General features: G+C 38.0%; 1 long non-coding RNA gene across 2 annotated transcripts; it reads right to left on the bottom strand.

Moving 5' to 3' along the window:
• Positions 1-4,312: 4,312 nt before the first annotated feature.
• LOC126054203 (uncharacterized) lies at positions 4,313-10,730 on the bottom strand. 2 transcript variants are annotated; one of them, XR_010276624.1, is made up of 5 exons: positions 10,574-10,730; positions 10,384-10,464; positions 6,663-9,841; positions 4,718-4,920; positions 4,313-4,575 (listed from the first exon to the last, which is right to left on the bottom strand). It is a non-coding gene; the product is annotated as an uncharacterized LOC126054203 (long non-coding RNA). The 2 variants fall into 2 exon arrangements; XR_010276628.1 differs by having other exon boundaries at positions 4,816-4,920.
• Positions 10,731-11,012: the final 282 nt, after the last annotated feature.

Genomic DNA, 11,012 nt, shown 5'->3' with positions numbered 1-11,012 from the left:
CACATTATCAATACCGCCAGTCCTCACAGGACTGCTATCATGAACGCCCTCAACAACAGAACAATCTGAGTGACCGTCGCACGGCGCCTGCAAGTAACAACAGAAGTTCATTTCGCTCACGAGGTGGCCGCCAAACCTACAAGCCGCAGAGTCAGGGCAAAGGAAACCGTAAACGCCCCGGAGTCTCCTCTGACTATAACTCTGGGAACAAAAATCGTAAGTACTGACTCGATAAAATTCAGGGCGGGTCAACTGGCACGATTTTACAATCGATGGGAGGAAATGGGGGCTCCAAACTTTCTGTTGCGCATAATAACAGGGTATCGCATACCCTTTCTTCTAAAACCACCCTAATCTGGCCACATGTGAGGAAAGGTCCTTACATCACACAGGAGTCCGAATCGATGTCGGCACTCATCAGTCAGATGAAAGACCAAGGTGTGTTAGAAGCAGTGCCGCTTTCCCCGAGCTTCCTGTCAACCATGTTTCTTGTGCCAAAGAGCGATGGCTCCGATCGCCCAATATTCAACCTAAGAGCCTTAAACAACTATGTAAAAACGGAACCCTTCCGCCTGATAAATGTATTTCGTGTACCAGAGTTCCTTCAGCCAGGCGACTGGCTTTGCAAAATAGACCTATCGCAAGCGTACTTTCATTTACCGATTTCTCCGGCACACAGGAGATTTTGCGCCTCATTTATCAAGGGGAACTTTTAGAAATGACCTGCTTACCCTTCGGCCTCAGTACAGCACCGAAGGTGTTTGCTTCCCTGAGCAACTGGGTCGCTCAGACATTGCGGGAGCAGAATCTGCGCATAATTGTCTATTTAGACGATTTTCTGGTGGCTCATCAAGACAAAGACACTCTGCAAACTCATGTTCATACTCTCCTGAACCGTCTGGAATATCTAGGGTGGCAAGTCAACCTAAAGAAATCTGTTGTATTCCCGCAGAAGAGTCTTGTGTACCTGGGAGTTCAGTGGGATCCCTGGGACAACACAAAATCCCTTCCACAGGACAAGGTCGAAAACGTTATTCACAAGGTCTCTTTAATGCTAAACTTAGGCAAGGCTTGCCTGCAAGAATTACAAAGCCTAGTGGGCCTTCTAAACTTTGCGAGTTTTGTAGTACCACAGGGCAGACTACATCATCGGTCTCTGCTCAGCTTCCTAAATGCGTCTCTGACTATGCCAGTCAGGAAGGAGATCCCCTTACCAGACGAAGTCCTAGGAGATCTCCGGTGGTGGCTTCACAACTGCCACCAGCCATCTGCTATCCATCTGCCACCACCAACTCATTTTGTGACCACAGATGCCTCCGATCTGGCTTGGGGAGCTCAGGTGGACAGTTATGCAGTGTCGGGTACGTGGACCGCTCAAGAACGGCATCTACATTGCAATCTCAAGGAGATGTTGGCGATCTTAAAGGTGCTCGAATCCCACGGGCCTGTAATGGGCAGGTCCACTGCTCTGTTTCAGTGCGACAATCGAACAGTTGTGTCCCACTTGCGAAACGAGGGCGGTACGAGGTCACCATCTCTAATGGAAGTAACTCGGAGAGTGTTCAACTTACTAGAGTTTCATCAAATAAATCTTACAGTCAGTTATATACCCGGCATTTACAACGGACATGCAGATCACCTATCCAGACACAAACGAGCTCCAGAGTGGCATCTTCTACCCGCATGCACGGACAAGATATTTCACAAGTTTGGTATTCCGGTAGTGGATCTATTTGCGTCCAGTCGGGCAAGGGTGGTATCCAACTACGTGTCTTTGGATTTAACAGACACCCAAGCTTTATTCCACAATGCCTTTTCCCGGCAGTGGAACTACCACCTGGCGTGGGTGTTCCCACCACCGTACCTAATACCCAAGGTGCTAGCCCATCTCAACTCGGCGATCGGGCTGTACCTGTTAATTGTCCCCCGGTGGGGTCGAGTGTTCTGGCGGGCCGATCTCAAAGCCCGAGCAGTAGCAGCTCCGTGGTCGATCACCAATCTCAGGGAGAATATAATAGACACCACGACCGGCCTGCCACCCCCCAAGGTTCAAGAGATGGCGCTCGAAGTATGGAAGTGTGGGGGTGGTCGAAAAGTTTAACAGGTTGGAATGAAGACCAAATACTATTACTTAAAGCCTCGTGGCGTCCTTCCACGCTTAGAACCTACAAGGTAGCATGGGATCGATGGGTATCTTGGTCTAAAAAGCATAATTTTGACCCTTGTCATCCTACGGGGCCCATCGTTGCTAGATATTTGGCAGACCTACATCTAATCGACAAGCTTTCTTACAACACTATTTTACTTCATAAATCGGTGGTGGCTACACTTAGCAATGCTGAGGATGCTGGACGAATAAGTTCGCATACATTTGTTAAGCACGTCTTAAAGTCAATTGCTTTAAAGAAGCCGATCACCCGAAAGCCTCCAGTCTGGAATATAGATGCACTGACCGCCTTCTTAAGTTCTAACACTATAGATGGAAATAACGCTTTTGCTGTTTCTCGGCATACAGCAACACTCCTCCTCCTGTGCTCGGGCAGACGAGTTCATGACCTCACATTGCTGTTAGTGGACTCAGATCATTGCGTCGACGATGGCAGCAGCATCGTTTTAAAACCAATATTTGGCTCTAAAACCGACAGTGCCACTCATAGGCAATCGGGTTGGAAGTTACTGCCTAATGCCAGTGATAAAAATCTGGATCCTGTTTTTTGGGTAAGAAGAATGATTGTTCTCCTTAGGGATAGACGAGTTTCGGGTAACTGTCCAAACTTATTTATAAACATCAGAGGACAAGCAAAGGCGGCATCTCGTACTGTGATTGCGGGATGGGTTAAAACTGTACTAACCGAGGCTGGTATACCCGTTACACCGGGAAGTCTACGTTCAGCTGTGTCTTCGAAAAATTGGTCTGATAACCTTCCTCTCGATGAGATTCTGTCCAGAGGAAATTGGAGTTCCAAAGATACTTTTACACGTTTCTACAGGCGAGAGGTAATGCCAGCCCCTGCTAGCAACAGCATTACTAGAATGTTTAATGCAGCTGATTAAAATTTGATTTTCAATACCTATTGATCTGTTGATTATTACAATGCTGATGTTGGTTATTACGATTTGTTAATTATTGTTTATTTTTTTTTTTTTTTGTTTGTACAAGGTAAATATTATGTTTTATTGAATAAAAAACTTGATTCTAAGAAAAGCATCTTTTATTTTTTATTTCTGGCACACTCTGAAGCTGATACAGCTGGTTGGTTATGTGATAATACATCACCCTTCAAATAATTGCTAATCTATATCTAATTGTTTTTATTTTATTTTTCTGAAGTTCACCCGTCAAATAATTGCTAATCTATATCTAATTGTTTTTATTTTATTTTTCTGAAGTTCACCCTTCAAATAATTGCTAATCTATATCTAATTGTTTTTATTTTATTTTTCGGAAGTCAGTCAAACTTATTTCACATTGGCGTCCCCACCACCAGGCGATAACAAACACGTCTCAAATAGTAAGCTTCAAATAACGGTCATGGATTTAATAGCAGCGTTTTACCTGAAATAAAACGCATATTAAATACTTACCTTATTTGAAGCTTACAAATAATTTCTGCCTGGTATTTTCGACTCAATGATTCATGATATGCCTTCGAGCCTCCGACTGAGCTCGGACCTGCCTGGTGGGGAGTGTGCGAGCGAGACAGACGTAAAGGAGTGAAGGAGAAGGAAATATATAACCGGAAAACGGAAAGGGCCTATCTCAAATAGTAAGCTTCAAATAAGGTAAGTATTTAATATGCGTTTTATTTCAGGTAAAACGCTGCTAATAATACCCGCACGCCAAAGTAAACAGTAGAAAGAATATATCGTATGAAATCAAAAATAAACAAAACAAGAAGTGATCTCATTAATTACACGAAACAAATGTCAAAACTCTTACAAAGCTAATAATACTCGCACACCAAAGTAAACAGTTGAAGGATATTTTATATGAAAACAAAAATAAACATAACAAGAAGTCAAGTCTTGACTTACACAAAACAAATGTATATCAAATAAAGCGTATACTGCGTATACACTAAATAATTGAATGTGAAAATAAATCAAATGAATTGATAATAACCACTATCATAATCGTGACTAATTCCAAATAATCATATTTAGTAATTAAACACTAAACATATTTGTTAACATAATCTTAGAATACATAATAACTTCACAGTTGTTATTTGAAACCGAAAAATCGAATACAAACAGTAAATCCTAAATCTATGATTACAACAAATTAGTTCTGTCCAATCAGGTTTTCTAAAGTTTCAAATAATCATATAGCTGTAATATAGGTACCTCGCTGAATTCTATCGCTATTTTAAGAGACTATCCATAGAATAACAAAGGTGCATTATTTCAGCTGCGCCATAAAGCAGACGCGCTTCGAGGTATATCTCGAGAATTCGATCTAAGACTTCTCTTACTCCGTCGGGGCTGCTGGTTGTCTGCCGGGACTGCGGGCTTCCTGCGAGGGCTGCGGGTGCCTGCGAGGGCTGCGGGTTGTCCGAAAGAGATACCGCGGCCCTGGTACATAAAAGGCCAATGACGGAACACGACAGTTTTTAGTCAGTAAGAGTCTGACAATCCCTCACCGCTGCTAACCCACAGCGGGCATCATTTGATGATTTTTGACGTCGTTAAAAAAAAAATAAAGGACTTCTCTTACTCATCATTTGGCTTAACATTTCCGTCTGCGGAGCAAATGTCTACGCTGATGGAAACCCGAGGCTCTGAGCTGGTAACCTCTGTATTAGAGCTGCTGACCTTTGCATTAGAGCTGCTGACCTCTGCATTAGAGCTGCTAACCTCCGTGCAAGATGGCGCCGAACGTTTGCGTTTATAGTTCTTCAAACACTGAAATGGATGAACCTGAAACCAAAAATTACAAACAATTAAGTTCACATCATACATATGAACCGTAACAGAATTTTCATTTTTAACATTTGCTTTACATTCGACATCTTCACAGCTTTAGTTACCTAATAATATGTATATAGTCCAGTCACGCATTTTTCAACAGCTGATTTCAATAATCTATCTGTGGATTTGGTTAAGGCTGCCCGGCCACGTCACTTTTTGTAGGACAGATTATCGGTCCGAATTTTTGTAGGATGTTCTGACCGACTTTCTGTAGGACATGTGCGTTGCGTTATTGCCAGCAGTGTGTTCTATCTTCCTCCGACAAAAAATGGGTCACCGATTAATTACACAAGGGAACAAATTAAGACTTTTTTTTTGTTGCATGAAATTTTATGACTTTTGTTTACTAATTCGAGGTCGCTGATTTCAAATCTACCCACATTTTTTTTCTGACAGCTTTAGTTTTTGAGATACAGCTATTGACCGTATTTTCGAAATAGTTACACTTAAATTTCATAAAACAGAGCATTTTATTTAAAAATTATATAATATTTACTATTTCTATGTTGCAAAATAATTGTAAAAATGATACTAACTATTTCTATAATATTTGTGGTGAATATACATTTAAAGATTGTAGACTAAGCGTGTCGGAGTTCTTGAAACGAGTGTACTTTGAGTTCTTTGGATTTTCTTTGGACACCTGCGACAGGTACCTACTGGGTGTCTAAAATGGTATGTAAAACATGCGTCTAGTCTTTAAGGTTATAGAAAAATAAGAAAAGACCCCTTTTCAAGTAACAAACACCGATGATCTGGCGAGAATCCTCGAATCATTAGGTAGTTTTACTGCGTGGTTGATATGAACGGTATTAACAAAAAAAAAACGGTCCAAATGGATTTACCCTAACTTGTTAACTACTACTTTACCTTAATAAAGGTGCTACCATCTTTGCACATCAAACTAGGGCCCATGAAACGATTTGTAAAAGCTCTGAACAAAAATGCTCAATACATATCTAAAAAGTCCCATAATTTGAGTATAGAGAAACTAAAAGCCGGAATTTCTGATGGTCCACAAATAAGGTGGTTGATGTAAGTGTAAGTTTCATAATTACATGACCGATATCGAAAAAAATGCCTGAAACGAATTCGTTTGGATTGCACAAAAAATTCTGTCAAACAAAGAGGATGAAAGCTTATTCAAATCACTTTAAACATATGTTGTCGGCTTGGTTCTGATATGAGCATCAAGGTATACTTCCTCCTTAGCCATTTCGACCATTTCCCTGAAAATCTATGTGATCTCAGTAAAGAACAAGGTGAACGGTTCCATCAAGATATTCGGACTATGGAAAAGCGGTCCCAGGGTCATTGGAATGCCAACATGATGGCGAACTACTGTTGCAGCATTAAAGACAGCCGTAGTGAACCGAATCAAGCTAGAAAATCTTATAAAAGAAAGTTTTTTGATGCTTAATTGTTGTTCTTCTGCTGCTTTTTGTAAATAAATTGTGTTTTTCTTGAAAATCTCGTTTTGCTGATATCTCAAAAACTAAAGGTGATACAGAAATTCTGACTTCAGATCTTCAATTAGCAGCCCAAAAATATACAATATTAGTCGTAATATTTCATGCAGCAAAAATCTTGTTCCCTTGTGTTATCGGACGTTGGCGGGCAGCCTAATTCCTATCTGTAGAAAAAAAACTTCAGACAGACAAGTTCACGTGATTTATAGGAATTGTACTTACCCTAAGAGAGTCCGGGGTTTCCACATAGGCCACTCGAGGCGGCACAGGCCGCAAAATAAACTTCCTCTTTCTTCCAACCTAAAATACACATGTTTAGGATTGCCAGTCTATTCGTGTCAAGCGACAAATCTAAACTTATAAAAATGAACCATAGATAATTCTATGGTGACATTTTTATAGTTTCAAAATGTCGCTTAACACAAATAAACCAGAAACCCCAAAGTATTAGTAAAAGTCAAAAAGTTCATGCAATCCTGTCCTTACCTCGCTCTACCGGAGTCCACAGGGAACTTAGATTCCAATACTTAATATAATGTTTTCGTAACTAGCATTATCCAATACTTAACTTAATAAAATTCTTATTTTAAGAGATAATAGGTTAATTTTTGAATATTAAGTTATTAATATTATAGTAATTACATACCGTGTAAATATACCGCATCAACAACTTACGAGTCTTGTTATTTTCCGGAGATATAATTGACCTTACTCAAAATACTAAATCTACTGGCTGAAAGCTATGCTTTGTAATTTTTCTTTACTTGCCTACTTATATTTCATAGACTGTGGTGCTACTTTAACTGTAACCCTGTATTGACAATATTATTCTTAGTTCTACTACACTTACTATACTTTTACTTACCACGGGTATGCTTCGATATCGGTAGCTACCCATTTCAGGCATTAAAAAGTTAGAACAGTAGTATTCATGCTTTAATCTAAATCCAGGTAGACTTTGGTTTCCTGGAATATTTTACTGTTATACATTGAACATTGCGCCATCGAGGTCGTCATAAAATACAAAGTCACTTAAAAATAAAGTTGATTAGCCTTGCTATAAAAATAATTTATGTTTATACTAGCTGACCCCCCGAACTTCGTATCGTTTAAACCTTCCCTGGACCTCTACAAACATTTTAAAACCAAAATAAGCCAAATCGGTCCAGCCATTCCGGAGTTTTAGTGAGACTAACGAACAGCAATTCATTTTTATATATAAGATTATTTAGGGGATCATTACGTTACCAAAAGGTAACAGTAGAGTGCTCATAAAAATATAATAAAACAAAAAATAAGATACGATGTGCCATTTATCCAGATACTTTTTTACATTTTATCGAACAACTATACAACGATCACTTAATTTAAATAATAAAACTCTTTCAAATGCGGCACGTAGCTACACTAGAATATGGTACACACAAATTGTAATCACATCAATCTTACTTGAAGGCAAACAAAAATGTACAATCAGTTGATACAGTTGACAGATGCTTATTGGTTATAAATATCGATAAAAGGTTGAAACACGCATACCGTGTTGGAACTTGCATCTAATAAAAAAACAAATCTAATCGACAGGGTAGATTATTTATGATTACATCTTACGTAACCTATCACTATAATTAAGTTAAAACTAATAACGTTATTTAAACATTTCTGCAGAGTGTACACTCTATATTTTCATAAATTATAAGGAAATCGCCTTCGAAATATGTATTTTGGTCTTTCATTGTATATGTTTAACAGCCGGCTCCTCAAAAAATCGTGTTGCATAAAATATGCGACACGCATAAGATAAAGATTGTAGATGTAGACTTAATGTCGCGATTTATGGTTAAAACATTTGAATCGCTGACTACTACCAGATAAAGTGAAAAGTATAGATTAATCTAATTAAGACTGCGCCGAGCGAACACAGCGCGCGGAAAATAGGTATTTACTGCGGCGCGCTAGTTGTGTGCGTCGTTACGCACACAACGACAAGTTCGCTCGGTGGCCGCTTGCGTTGCATGGCAGAAGTGAGTAAGTCAGAATTTTTAGAATTTGAGTGACTGAGTGTAACTTAGAGTTTTTAAATTTTGAGTGTATTGAGTGAATTGAAAAGACGAATAATGAATATTTTGACGGTTCTGTGTAGGTACATAAATCCGATTAATAAAACTAATCCTGTTAATATTATGAACGTGAAAGTTTGTTTGGATGAATTTTTGTTACTCTTTCACACGAAAACTACTGAACGGATTTGAATGATATGATGAAAAAAAGACGAAGTTTTTGGATTTTTCGAAAATCACCTCCCAAGTTACTGTAATAGGATACAGTTATCGGCACGGATATTGGGCTATGACCTTCACCTGCGCAGAAGCGATTTGTTGGTTTTTTGCCTTATGTGTACAGTGCGCAAAGCGATCCCCACTCTTCCGCCGAGAACCGTGCCGTGCCGATAACTATATTCAAGTTTAAAAGGGTAGATCTTTAACCGCTGAACGTACGAACGAACGGTTTGGTAGGTGAGTAAGTAGGTAAGATATATGGGTAGGTTGTTGTAATAAAACCAATCTGTAATAAAAAAAACTTTAATTTAACCTGACGTAAAACAACTTGATAAGAATTTTACAAAAACATACTTAAAGCGCAGAAACGTGGTTAATTTATTATACAGGTTGTACCGAAGAGTTGTAGTTTTTTTTAATAAAAATTGAGAAATCAAAGGCATTAATAAATTTCAGAAAAAATAATGTTGATTTTCCAAATTTGTCATCAGCTGACCAAAATTTGTGTGAGAATACATAAAAAGAAACTGTAAAAGACACAAGAATGTATTAACCTCATTCAAAAAATATAATAGTTATTTCCAACCACAAAGATAGGTTATACAAAAAAAATGCACATTTGCATCTCGGACTGAAGACTGAACTTAACTTACGAATGTTGGTGCATAATTTAAGAATGTGTTCATGTGATTTATGACGATAATTTTCGTTTATCTTTTTGATTGATTGCATCAAGAATATATTTAGGTTCCCTGATATCCATTTGCCTATCTAACCGAGAATCAAGAATTTCAGGCAGTAAGCAATCAAAATAAAAAGCTTTCAATTTCTCTTCCATTTTACACCAAAATTCTTTATCTTCCTCAATTAGTTCAACCTTCATGTCTACTTCAGTCCAAACGGCAAATATACATGTTTTTCTTTGTGTAATGTGAAGTTGTCCTTGTGCTTGGAAGTACCAATCATGATTTTTATTTAGATTGATATTACCTTCCTTGTCTCTTTTCCAAAAAATAATTTTCTTTTCTCTTATGCCATCGTCAACACTCATGTCTCTGGCTGAATAAGGACAGTTAATTTCCACAAATTTGTCCTCTTCTACAATACCATCCGGACTTGCTCCTAAAAATGGTAAAAGATTTTAAAACTTATGTCAGATTCGCAATCGCGACCCCCAAAAACCTATGACGTGATACCCATATCGAATGTTTGACAAAAACTAGCATCCGCCATCTTGAATTTTAAAATTAATGTCAGATTTGCAATCGCCGCCCCCAAAAACCTATTACACGATACCCATATCGAATATTTGACAAAAACTAGCATCCGCCATCTTGAATTTTAAAATTGATGTCAGATTTGCAATCGCCGCCCCTAAGAACCCATTACACGATACCCATATCGAATATTTGACAAAAACTAGCATCCGCCATCTTGAATTTTAAAATTAATATCAGATTCGCAATCACCGCCCCCAAGAACCTATTACATGATACCCATATCGAATATTTGACAAAAACTAGCATCCGCCATCTTGAATTTTAAAATTGATGTCAGATTTGCAATCGCCACCCCCAAAAACCTATTACACGATACCCATATCGAATATTTGACAAAAATTGAAGAAAAGATTATATCCGTTATAAAAAAAAAGAAATACGTACTTTTTCCGAGAACATTTTTTTTTTCGTAAATTAGCGCCAACTTTCTTCATAAAATTTTTTTCCTTAAGCTTTCCCATTTTACTAAAACAACATTTTAAAAAATGTTACAAAAATATGCTTTGAATAGTATAAATAAAACATAGATATGCACAATATAATAACAACTCAAAAAACAAAAAATATGACTTACCTTATTCAACAGTTTGCGTTTGCGTTTGGCAAGGTATAAGTACACAATAGATCGCGAAGTATCGTTATCGGCGCGTCGCTTCCCGATGAGACGTGACCACTCTCCGAGCTCTCGTGGACGACTGAACTTTCGGCCGGTGTACGTTGCGTATGATTCAAAACAGCGGCCCAATTTTAAACAAAATAATGTCTAAAATAACCAAGCTACATTTTCGAAAATTTTAAAACGACAAATTGTAGTATGATTATTATAGATTGATATGCATTAAAGTTTGTGAAAAAATGTAACAGTTTACTATCAAAATTCAACTAAATACGAACGTGCTATTTTAAGATTTTTGTCCATGTTTACACATTTTTGTTATTTTAACTAGACAATAATTATAATTTTTGCCAACGATGAATTGTAAACACAGTCATTGTGGTGCTCAATACATATT

Source organism: Helicoverpa armigera, chromosome 1 (assembly GCF_030705265.1).
Source record: "Helicoverpa armigera isolate CAAS_96S chromosome 1, ASM3070526v1, whole genome shotgun sequence".
Taxonomy (NCBI): Eukaryota; Metazoa; Arthropoda; class Insecta; order Lepidoptera; family Noctuidae; genus Helicoverpa; species Helicoverpa armigera.
The sequence above is the reverse complement of the archived record's forward strand: the minus strand, read 5'-3'. Positions and strand labels throughout refer to the sequence as shown.